This window comes from Rousettus aegyptiacus, unplaced genomic scaffold, assembly GCF_014176215.1.
Source record: "Rousettus aegyptiacus isolate mRouAeg1 unplaced genomic scaffold, mRouAeg1.p scaffold_m13_p_1, whole genome shotgun sequence".
Taxonomy (NCBI): domain Eukaryota; kingdom Metazoa; phylum Chordata; class Mammalia; order Chiroptera; family Pteropodidae; genus Rousettus; species Rousettus aegyptiacus.
In genome coordinates, this window is record NW_023416284.1 from 45,669,666 (window position 1) to 45,682,313 (window position 12,648).

A 12,648-nucleotide genomic window follows, 5' to 3' on the forward strand; every position below is an offset into this window, starting at 1 on the left:
TTTCAGTTTTTTATTATTTTTTTTTCTCTTTGTCTTTGTTTAGGCTGCTCCCTTAGAAGAACTTGCTCAATCCCTTGGCTCCAAGGGAGGAGCACATTATTTATGTTATGCCAATGAGATACTGGCCATAACTCCCTGACCACAGTGATTAGCTCAGGGAGAGGCAGATGGCTCATGTGAGGCCAGTGAGCACCCGGGAAATTCAATTCTGGGACTTTGAACCCTGTGGGAAGCAGACCCTTTTTTATAGTCTGCCTTAGACTTTGGAGGCCACCATGAAGAACTTGAGAATGGAGCCAGTTCAGAGGAAACAAACTGAAAGGTGGATCTTGATGGTTTCTTTTGAGCCCTGACTCAATCAACCACTGAAGCTAGATTTACCACTAGATCTTTTCAGCTTACATGATGAAACAATTTTTCTTTTGTTGTAGCCGCCAGCCCCCGAAAGACACACGGACCACCGGAACTCACTGAGTTATAGAAAACACACTCTTTATTCAGCCAGCTGAGTCTGCCAGAGGTACGTAGACCCCAAATTAAGCAGCCCCAAAATATAGAGGTACAGGGTTTTTAAGCCCAAAATCCTATTCTTCATTCTGTCTAAACACAAAGGCCTATTTTTCTTCTATTCTATTACCTGTCGACCCACAGGTTGGGTGTGCAAGCAGGGGTACAGAAGCAGAAAGCTTATTGTTAGAATGTTATCTTCCTATGGGTGACAGCCTATGTTCCCATGGACATAGCCAAGCAGTAATTTTCCAGCCAGCACACTTTGTGCATGAACTAGTTTGGATTTATTTTTCACTTTCTATAAAAGGAAGTCTGAAAACTGATACTGTGCTCAATAAATATTTGTCAAGTGAACAAAAACCATAAAATGGATAGATTACTGATCTCATAGGGCTGGTTGGTCTGAGAATTAAATGATTTACCAATCTGAAACATCAAGCACAGTGCTTAATGAAAAGCAGATACTTTAACTTTCATTATGTTTCTATGTCCCTAACCTTCACCCTACCCCCGTAAAATCCATATAACAAAATTCACAATTGCTACGTGAACTTGATTTTATAATACTAAGAAAATACATATTCTCAAATACTTGAATTATTAAATCCTAAGCTTTTCTCCTATAAATTCTTGCCTCTGATTAAAGATCACAACTTTAAACATATTCCGTTGAATAGCATCTTAAAATGTTTTGCTTGCTGTAAGGTAAATGCGGGACATGCCGAGGAGTTTTAAAAGCAAGTCTTTATTGGGAGAGCGCTTCCGGGCGAGGTTCCCTGGTCCTGAGAGGAGAGGGGCCAGAGAAGTCATGCTCTGGGACGGGAGGGGGTAGTTTTTATAAGACTTTGTGGGGGTAGAGTATAGAATGGGAAACATCAGTTGAGCATCCGGATTAGGGTGGTGGTGGATTAGGGCAGTGGCACCAGGGTTTTAGGGTGGGCCCTTGTCTGGATTCCGATGTCAAGCTGGGAAGCCTCCAGGCAGGCACCCCCGCGGACCTAACGCTTGCTATACACACAAAAACATTTAAAGTGAAAGATTGTTAGATCTGATTTCATAAATATTTAAAATTTCTGAATGTTAAAAAATATCATAACACAAATTTAAAACATGTTAAACTTGGAAAACTACTCAACATGTATAAACAGAGAATATCTTAAAATTTTTACAAATTAAGAAAAGGACAAACACCATAATAGAAAAAAAAGTGTGTTGAATATAAAGTCCATTTGTAAAAGAATACCTACAAGTAACCATTAACTACATTTTTCATCAACAAAATATTCAAAGGCCTATGCATTAAAACAACAAAATACGACTTTTCCCTTATGTGTTGGTCAGTTGGGGAAAGGAATAGAGAAACATACACACCAATGCTCTGCTGGTCGAAGTCTGCATTGTGAGCATGGTGATTTACGATGCACATAAAACTTTGAAGAATGTATCTAACCTTTGTCCCAGCAATTCTGCTTCCAATAATTTTATATTTAGAAATTAATTATAGAAATCCACAAAAAATTAGAAACAATGATTCTTTATAATGGTGTGAAGAATTAAAGTAGAATAATAGCATTGTTGTGGTATGATCAAATTTAAGACCCATGGAGCCAATTGAGATGAATTGTGAGCCTTTATTAGCCTGCTGGCGACTGATTCTCCCCACTAGAGAATCAGCACCGAGCTCCCAAAAGAGACAGTTTATAAAGCCTAGAACAAGTAAGCAGATTACAGAAGTAGAAGTTGGCTGTTAGCATATCTTTGAGCAGATTACCACATCCTGGTTTGCAGAAGCAGATTATAGAAGCAGAAGAAGTTGGCTATTATTGTCTGGTGCAAAAATGTTGTTTCTGGGAGACTGGCACCTGAGGATATCTCTACTCCCTGCCTTGCCCTAGTGACTAATTTACTGAAAAATTCTCCACCCTTAATAGCATCAATCTGTTATTTATTCGTTGAATTCCCATATTTTAAGTATTGTATTGAATGTAACATACATCGTCTCATTTATTCTTCATTTTATAGATTGAAATTTGGAATCAGAGACATTAAGCATGCTGATCAAGATCGTAAAGCTAGTAAGAGGCAGATTCAGAATTTAAACCCAGTTTTGTTTCCAAAGCCTATGATCTTTACTACTATTTTTAGAATATTGTCAAAATTTTTGTCTAGCCATAGGATATTACACATGATGCAGGTATTAAAACTGATGTAAAAGTATACTTAAGAGATACAGAAAAATGTTAGTGACATTGTGTTCACTAAAAAACTCAAATGATAAGATTTTAATATGTAGGATGAATTTAACAAAATAAAGTATGGATCTGTGCACAGAAAAAGACCTGCAATAAAACACCCTTACAAGATGGTTTTCTTACGGTGGTGAAACTATACTTTTGAAAAAGAAATTTCGGGAATTTTCCACTCAAGTGACTAACCTTGTAACACCTCTTTGTTCTGCTTCTGTAAACATGCTTGCTGTATAGGCCAAAGGGCAGAGTGGTCTCAGAATCAACTGAAGACTCATCCTCCCCTTGGATTCTTCTGTCTAGATAACAGATGTATTGCCTAAGTACCTGTTTGAATTGCCTGTAACCCTTAGCAACTCCCATGGTCTGTAACTGTTGTAGCCGCCAGCCCCCGAAAGACACACAGACCACCAGAACTCAGTGAGTTATAGGAAACACTCTTTATTCAGCCAGCGGGGTCTGCCAGGGGTATGCAGACCCCAAATTAAGCAGCCCTAAAATGTAGAGGTACAGGGTTTTTAAGCACAAAATCCCATTCTTCATTCTGTCTAAACACAAAGGTCTATCTTTCTTTTATTCATTACCTGTCAACTCACAGGTCACATGTGTAAGCAGGGGTACAGAAGCAGAAAGCTTATTGTTAGAATGTTATGTTCCTATGGGTGACAGCCTATGTTCCCATGGACACAGCCAAGCAGTAATTTTCCAGTAAAAGTCATTTTTTTCAGTCACCGCATAACCAGCTGAGAACAGATCAACCAATCAGCTAACTGTAATGATGCAGATATAAAAGAAAAATTGTCCCTAAGCTCGAGGCCCAAATCTTCAGAGCACTAGCTCCTCTGGGACTGTGAGTAATAAATCTGAGTTCTATTTCTCCAAGTTACTGCTTGGTTTTTCGCTAGATTGGTATTGGGAGTTTTCCACAACACTTTGTACTCTTTTGTATTTTCTAAATGCATAAAGTCTAATGCATAGTAGGAATTACATATAAATATGTATTATTTTGCATCCAACAAGTTATTATTTATTCTTGTGAAATTTGAAAAAGTCAAAAACTTCTTTGAAAAAAAAGTTTTAAATGTTTTTCCATTTGGAACTCAAGAAGTTTTTACAAAAGTACATAAAGCTGTCAATGTAAAGACATCCAAACTTGTAGAGAAAAATTTATTTGAGCTCTGGGGGAAGCTACACCTGGAAGCATGATCTCAACAGATTGAGAAAAAATGCATCTTAGATTGGCAGTTTGCATCTTCTTTTATGCACTTGTAATCAAGGAGGGAAAATAAGGAAGATTACATGAAGGTGGGAGAAAGCAAGGAGAGGGACTGGGTTACAGGAGAGTCAACAAGATTACGTGCTCTCATGAGGCTGATTTATACATTAGGAGGGGCCTGAAAAGAGGCATTTCAAAGGTGTGTTAACCTAGATGCACAGAAACAATGAGCAGGGCTTGCTGAAGGCAAAAATAAACCTTTTACTAAAGAGGTAATATGTCTGAGGCATAACTACTCACCATGACCTGTCCAGTTAGGGATTCGTGATCAGATTACTCTCTGAGGTTCCTTTCTGTAGAATCCCCTTTTGTCTGCAAAGTTAATGATTAAAAAATTAATAATGATTTCAAAAGCAAGGGGTAAACCAATAAAAACTAGAAAAGCTGAGTGTAGACAAAAGGAATATTGTTGATAATTTGATAATAATCCATTTAAAATGCTTCTGTTCTCTATATCAGGTTGTGGCAATTTTATCTGAGGGGGTGACCAATACACTTTTGCATATATAAGAACTGGAGCCTCTCTAATTGTCCTGCTCTCAAAGGTATTTTACAATACAACAATCTATTTTGATCTTTAGGCAGGAAAAATCTGAAATAAGCAAGACATTTTAACTTTGACTTCAAGACTCCTAATTATAGATTGTATCATAGAGTAGAAATAATAGATTAGTGACTTCTATGATTTATAAAATCAGATGTAAACATTATGAATCAAAACTAGTGAGGATACATCCAAGTGAATCAAAACAGAATTTCTAATGCTGAGTTGAGCATAGAATTCCTGCTTAGATTAATTTAGGGTTGGAAATACTATTATAATTCTGAATTCATTTTTTCAACTTTTCAACTAGTACAGAAAAACGGTTTTTATGTGATATTTAAAAATGTACACTTTTATTTTATAAGTGATTCTGTTACTTTCAAGAAAAGTTCTAAGAAATCTGCTTTGTTACTTTAAACTGTTCAAAAATACTCTAAAACTAAATTAGAAAAATACTATCTTTATAGTATTTTTTTATAATAGTATTTTTATAGACCAGTGACAAAACAGGCAAAGTCGCTTGAAGGAGTGTTTCTGGGAAATTAGGATGAAGAGAAGAAGTTTGAGAGAGAGAGAGAGAGATAAAAATAAATTAAATAAGTTGGAGAGAGTATTAACACACAAATAAGTAACTTATTTACAAATAAGAAAAATTATTACGAAGGGTTTTATAGGACATGCAAGAATATGTCTTTTTGTTATTTTCATCTTTTTGGTCCTATTTAGAGAAAGAAGGTGAAACTTTAAGAAAAGAAGGTAGAGAGAAAGTAATTTAAGACACACATGGGAGGTAATTTGCTAGCTTTTTATCTACGTTATTTCATTAAAGAATGAACCACCGTTAATAGGACTCTGTATTCATGGCATAACTCATTTAATCTTCCTCACAGGCTTAAGAGGTAGGTATTATTATCCCCATTTTATAGATGAGAAAACTGACGCTCAGGAGGTTAACTACTTTGATGAAGTAAGTTAGTGAGAGGTTAACTTTTTTCTATCAAAGTCAGGATTTTTCTACTTCCCCCAAACAGCATAAGGCTCTACATGTGCATCACAGCAGTACCTAGGCAGAGTGAATATACTGTTTGTGACCAAGACAAATTTTGCAGTCTGCTAAGAGATAAATAATCTTTAGATTGTTTGGAAATGAATAGCATGACTTAGGCTATAGTGCTGAGAAGTATTTTTGCTTTAAAAGTAAAATTAAAGATGAATTGATAATGAAAATGTAAATACCATTACAAAGGGTTCTACTGTCTTATTTGGTTTCTCCCAAAAGGAGGCTAAGCAAAAAAAAAAAAAAAAAAAAAAAAACGTTTGGTACAAGGAATTTATTTAGTAGATGATCCCAGGAAGTATGATGAAGCAAGAAAAACAGAGGCATCAATGAATTAACGAATGGGTTACTTCCGTGAACAGCACGTACTCAATTCTCCTGGGTAGACCTGAGAGTTGATGAAATTGATGTAGAACACATTGAAAAATTGTACTTTGATGAGTGAAAAAACTAGGATATATATCCACAGCTCTCATCCTTTATTAATTTGGTTATTCTGGGCCATTATAACACTGCCTAAGAAATGGGCTGACCACACTCCTGACACCAGAGAAAATCTCCAGGCAGAGAGACACAGGTGCTTGAGGTAAGATGCTCTTGACAAACAAGGAATTCTGCATGAAGCTATGGGTGACTTCAAGAGTGAACTGAGAAGATATAAGGAGGACATCAACCATCAACAGAGTTGATCACAGGGACCAATAAGTAATCTCATCTCTCTCTCTCTCTCTCTCTCTTCTCTCTCTCTCTCTCTCTCGCATGTAGAATAAAATGAAATTTCAGAAGATAAGTACTGTAGTTTCAAAAGAATAAAATGCAGAGAAAAACATGATACTGTCTTATTTGTATAACCTTCCTACCACTTGGTGGCAGTATAGCAAAGTTTAGGTGGTTGAAAACTAAAATAATAATAATAATAACTTGAAATACACTGAATAAGTACCTCACGATAATGGCTGCAAAACAACTCCTCCCAAATATTCCTTTTTCCAGTTGGAAATTAAGCTTCTGTTACTATAAGTTTTCAGAAAGAATCTTTCTCTAATGTTTCCCTTATCCCATATTCCCTGCCCATCTTTATATCCATTATAAGTTTATGAAATTCCTATTACAATGCAGTGGAACTACTGAATTAATACTTAAGCTACTTTCTCACTTCGTATGTCTCTACTTTTTGCTGCTACTGAGGCATGATTTGTCTCTTTACATTGGCATTCCTTATAATAACAGGAAAACCTTTCTTTTTAATAAGAGAGTTGTTTTCCGAATCTAATTGCTGACAAAAAATTATTAATGCTAATAACTATAATCTTTCTTATGAATTCACTTCTCATAAAAATAAATATCTATGCTTCTAAACATTTCCTCTTAAGCTACTTATAATGATTTACTTAAAACCCCGTTGATTCAAAGTATGTATCAAATATCATTATCTTTTAACGAAATGTAAAATTAAATATTGTTAAATCGTTATTAATTTCAAAAGGAGTGATACTCTCTCAAACTCCGCTTTTAATTCCTTTGGGTTTCTCCTGATGATTTGATTGTTCTAATGTGGTCTCTTCCCTCTCCTTTTACTTCTTAAATGTTGGTAATACCCAGGGTTTTGCCTTCAAACTATATTTCCCCTCAAGTTTATCACTGTAGACAATCTCACTCATACCCAAAGTTTAAATCATCTCTTACTTACCAATGATTCCTAGATTTATATTTCCAGCCCCATTTCTCTCTGAAGCTCCTGTTCCATTTTGATTGCCTACTAAACATCTCCACTGGAGGTATCACAGGCATTGCAAATTCAATATGTATGTAAGTTCATTTACGTCATTTCCTAAATTTGTTCTTTATCACCTTCATTATCCCTTTTACATTGTTATTAAGAAAGAAATATTGAAATTATTTTAATTTGAATATTATTATTATTATTACTATTATTATTTATTGAGTGCCTACCTTATCCCATTACAAAACAAATGTATAAAGTAAAAGCTGTAGTTAACACCATTTTACAAACTGGAAATAGACTTGTCCACAGCTAAGTGGCTAGTAAGTAAAGAAACTGAGATTTAAACTCAGGTAGTATATTTTACGAGTCCATACTGCTAATCCAGTATGAATTAACTGTTAACAATAATAGCACCAAATATTCACATGTTTCTCAACATTTTCTTACCTCCCTTGCAATTAGGTTGAGACCATCTACCTAGTTCTAGCCAATAAGAATGAAAGTGATGTATGTCTTTTTCAGGCAAAGGTACTTAAGAAATGGTATTCTTCTCCTCTTTTTTTCTCAACTGCGGCTAACTTAGAGGCCATGATTTCCAGAAGATAGTAGGGCTACAAATTGGAGACACTGTTTGAGAAAGAACAAAAGTCTGTTAAACTCTGAAGATTACAGGAGTTGTTGTTACTGCAGTGTACCCTAGCCTATCCTGATTAATACGAGTAATCTGCAAGTAAATTTTTCCCTCTCTTTCACTGTCCATACACAATCAATCACCAAATCTTCTCATTCCTCCTTAATTCTTCCTCCTTGTCTTTCCCACGCTGTCTTAGCCCTCATTATTTTTCTAATTGAGATGGTTATCAAAGACTTCTAAACAACTGATTTTCTTATCTCTATCTTCAACCGTCTCTAATTCATACTTTACAGTGCTGCTAGAGTGACCTTTCTAAAATAATATTATATTAATTCCCTGTTTTAATTAAAAATTTTGAACGTCTTTCCATTCCTCAGCAAGGGCTACAAGATCCTTGACAACTTTGATTACACCTCATTGGCCACTCGCCTTTGGTCCCTAAATGCACCTTATTCTGCTTTCTATTATGCTGCTCCTTCTGGGAATACTTTCCCTATGCATCTTTGAAACTCAACTTAGTTGTTGCCTTTGAAGAAAAAATATTCCCTGATACTTTATTCTATCTCCTCTTTTCTGTGCTCTCATGGTGCTTACCCCCTCTTTTCTCGCCTTTGCATTGTAGCTTTTCATTCCCATGTCTGTGTTCATTTCATTGTGTCATATTTATGTTAATATTTTTACTAACATAAACAGTGTCTAGCACATATTAGATAATTAAATATTTTTCAAATGAATTAATGAATACAGGAATGAATGAATAATATGTTTCTTAGATAGCTCATAGGGAAAACGGGGTCATTAAAATAGTTACAAAACTGCATTCTCTGGCTATGGTAACCAGTTTGTAAAGATTGACCCCAATAAACCATGCCCCCCAGTATTCAGACCCTTATGTAAATCGTTTCCACATTGAATCTGGGCTAGCCCTGTAATCAGTTTTAATGAATAGAATATGGCAGAAATGACACTATGTAATTTCTATGGTTGGGCTTAAGAAATCTATAGCTTTCAGTTTCTTTGTTTGGGATATTTCCTTTTGTAAACCAGCCACAGAGAAGCCATGGGAAGGAAAATTGAGGCACTCTGGTCAACGGTCCTACCTGATTTCCTGCCAGCCATCCGAATGAGCCATCATGGATATTCCAGACCAGTTGAGCCACAGATGACTGCAGCCTCAGTCAATATCCTGTGGGACAGAAGAACCTCTCAGCTTAATCCAGTCAACAAATTCTCTCCTATTCTGGCTTCATGAGATCTTCTGAGAAATATATGCTTTAGGGGGATAAACTGACAATTTACAAAGTTGTCTTAGCTTTACAATTATTTCCTGCACATGCAATGACTGAAGGGATAATTCTGTCGTCCAAAGTTTTTGCTATAGCTACTAGTGCCTACTAATGTTTATGCTAATGCTGCTAGCACCTGAGAATGCAGATGTCTACTCTGGGGTGTGGTCTCAGGTCACTACAGAAGTTGTTGTCATAAATTCTGCTGACCTCTTGCACTTTAGTGTTTCACAGAAACCATTGTGAAATAGCTCTTCAGATGTACTCACCTTTTTAATGCATCCTTTTCATGCTAGGACTAAGGTATAAATTCATGGGGGCTGGGCTAATAAATAATCTAAGTGATGGACAGAAATAATACTACCTTCATAATCATGTGTCTTCCTTTATCCTGGCAAATTGTCCTTAAGCCATGCTTCTGTGCCATGACATGTCTTTCCCTTGGATTGAAGTCTTTTCAGAGGCACCAAGATCCTTCATGGAAACCGATCCTAGGATACAAATTCCACTCTGTTTTGGTCAGTCATAGTAGGTATTTTATCTTTCTAGGAAAAGAGATCGTTCTAAAGAATGAGCACAGGCCCCAAGACAGGGCAATCCAGAATCCTTCTCAGGAACTTTTTTTCTGGAAGAGATTCCTTTTTTCTCGAGGCATAGAAGGTTGTAATTTGGGGCTTCTATGTGGAAAATACTGGGAGGAGATAATGAAGCCCAGAAAATTAAGCAGATGAGAGATGAAGTGTGTGAAATAGAGAGTGAGTCCTGGTTGTGTCAAGTTTGAAGTTTCGCTCCTGAGATACCCGAAGTAACCTACTCTCCACAGAAATTCCATCAATTTTATAACAGGCCCCATTTTTTTCCCGTTAATTTTTATTTTTTTACTTAACTAATTCGAATTGGATTTCTGTCAATTATAATTTCAGATGCTGACTATTGCAAATACAAGCACAGCAAAATGATATAAATAATTTTTGTTAAGCTACCTGAAAGACATTTATATTCATAATAGGAAAATGACTTAAAGTTAAAAGAACTGAGGTTGCAGTATATTTAAAGAGTTCTCTAATAAGAAATCAGTGTGCTATATATAACCTGTGGTTATTATGATCTAATGGGGTTAACAAATTGTTCAAGAAAAGGAAATTTGATTTTCAGAATTATTTATAGTGGGCAAAATATATGCAAATATATACTGTTAAGGTAAAATGACAATTTTAAAAGTTGTCTCAGCTTTACTAAATTTCTCTTGAAACTCCAATTTGAAATTTTGGATTAGAAAAATGAATATATCTATAATTTTGCCATTCACAAAAGAAAATGATACAATGTGAAGTAATACAACTCTTGAATAGCTCTTACCTATTGAACAATACTGTGCTCTGGATTTGATGTTTTAGATTGTTTTCAGAATGAACCATGAACAAAGATTTAACTCTAACATAGTGAATCATTTTTTTATTAACAACTGATTAGTACTAACTTAATAAGGAAATCTCATCAAAATATAAATGTTCTTATAAACAAGACTATAGCAAGGACCATTTATGGAATGCATAAAGTATAAGGGTGTTTACAGAAGATAAATTAGTTAAATTCATTGTCCAAGATTTACTCTGTCAAATGAGAAAGTAGAAATTTTGCAACCTAGCTTATACTACAAACTGTCTGTGTACAGTGTGTTTACAAGTGTGAACACCGATTTTCCAATAGTGAAGAAAAAGAGGCACAAGAAAGAAATATCCTTAAAGAGAAAATTGGTTAGCTACTGACTATACAGTTAACATCTTTACTGAATTAAAATAATTAAATCATGCTTGCAAATTGTAAATGATGAAAGGTGTAATTTCCTCAGTGTTTAAGCCACTGTACTCTAGTAGAATTTAACATTAAATTACATGAGCTCTACTACTGACTGAAACGTGAAATGGAAATGCTCACGGTTAGGTTGCCAGAAGATTCTACTGAGAGAAATAGTTGACAAAACATACAACAGCTTTTATTTTTCCTTCAGTTGAATTTTGTTTTCAAGTACAGTGCTAATGACTTCAACATTTTACTCCTTTTTTTTTCTGTGTAAACCTGTATTCTATTTCATTTGAGACTTTTTAAATTCTATAATGACATTAAATTTTTAGTGTGGAAAGGAGCAAAGCATTGAACTCAATACAGGAACTTTGCCTTATTTTATTTCTTAATTCTATAACCAAGAAACTGACATTTACTAAATACTTATGTGCCAGACAATATGATGTACATACTCTCATTTCACCCTCTCCCAAATCCTATATGGTATGTATTATAATTCACATTTTACAGAGAGGAAACTGATGGTAAAATGGGTTTGTGACTTGTCTGAGGTCATCCAACTAGTAAATGGCCAAAGTAGAATTTAAACTCAAGTATTCCTGGCTTCAGAATATTTCTCTTTCCCACTGTTACATGCTGGTTGGTGCCTTGGTTTCCCACACATAAAGATTAGAAAGTGTAAGGCACAACCTACTCTTAAAGAAGCAGCAGTTGGAAAAAGAAATATAAACATAGAATCCTCTAAGATGCTTTCTTTGAAACTTAACTAAGAGAGTTTGTGGGAAAATAAAACTTTTTCGGAATAATAATAACTTATTTATTCTCCTTTGAAATGATATCTATGCAGTTCTTAGTAGAGTGCTTGTTACGTTGTAAAAGTTAATTAGGTCTCTTCCAATTGTTCTCTACTTTAACACTTGGGGATTAATAAAATTTACTACTTTAGATTTTAGTGTGTTTGTATCTATGTAATAACATTATGGAGGACACCTATTGTCTTGTTTGTCCAACATCCAATCTTCCTCTGGAAATTGTTTTACGAATCTACCCTGCGGTAAATTAAATGATTTAGTCCCACCCTTCCCCATTCCCTGCATCACACTCTGATTAAAGCTTCACTGTGGGTAGAAAGTATTTCTCTGTCCCTTGACTTAGTATTTAGCCGTATGACTTGTTTTGACCAACTGTATGTGTTAGGGTGGTTCTGAGCCTAAACTTGAAAGATCTCCCATGGCTAGCTTACTGCCCCCAGAAGAAGGATGGCTAATGTGTAGAATACAGTCATCCTAGTCACTACAGCCAGAAGTACAGCTACCCCAGCCAATATGCAGATCTATGGAAATAAATAACAATTATTTTAAACCACTAGTTTGCGGTGCTTTGTTATACAGCATTGAAGACATAAGAGCTAACTGATATACCTCCCACTCAATCTCACTCTCAATCATATGGTTCCCATAGGACTTACCAGGTTCTTCTTACAAGATATGACTCCTTGTAAGATCTTTTTACAAGATCCTGTCATCAGTTGGTCCAGAGGCAATTGAGAGCTCTTCTCAATAT

At 35.3% G+C, this 12,648-nt stretch overlaps 1 protein-coding gene across 2 annotated transcripts in view; it reads left to right on the forward strand.

Annotated features, from left to right (window-relative positions):
* The first annotated feature begins 480 nt into the window (after positions 1 to 480).
* Positions 481 to 12,648, forward strand: part of IL23R (interleukin 23 receptor) — an 82,819-nt gene continuing 70,651 nt past the window's right edge. Inside the window, exon 1 of one of the 2 annotated variants that reach the window (XM_036235079.1) lies at positions 481 to 520. The gene's annotated coding sequence lies outside the window, so the exon portion shown is untranslated. Of the gene's footprint in view, positions 521 to 3,392; positions 3,607 to 12,648 lie in introns of those variants that run through there. The other variant, XM_016164540.2, reaches the window with a different exon arrangement.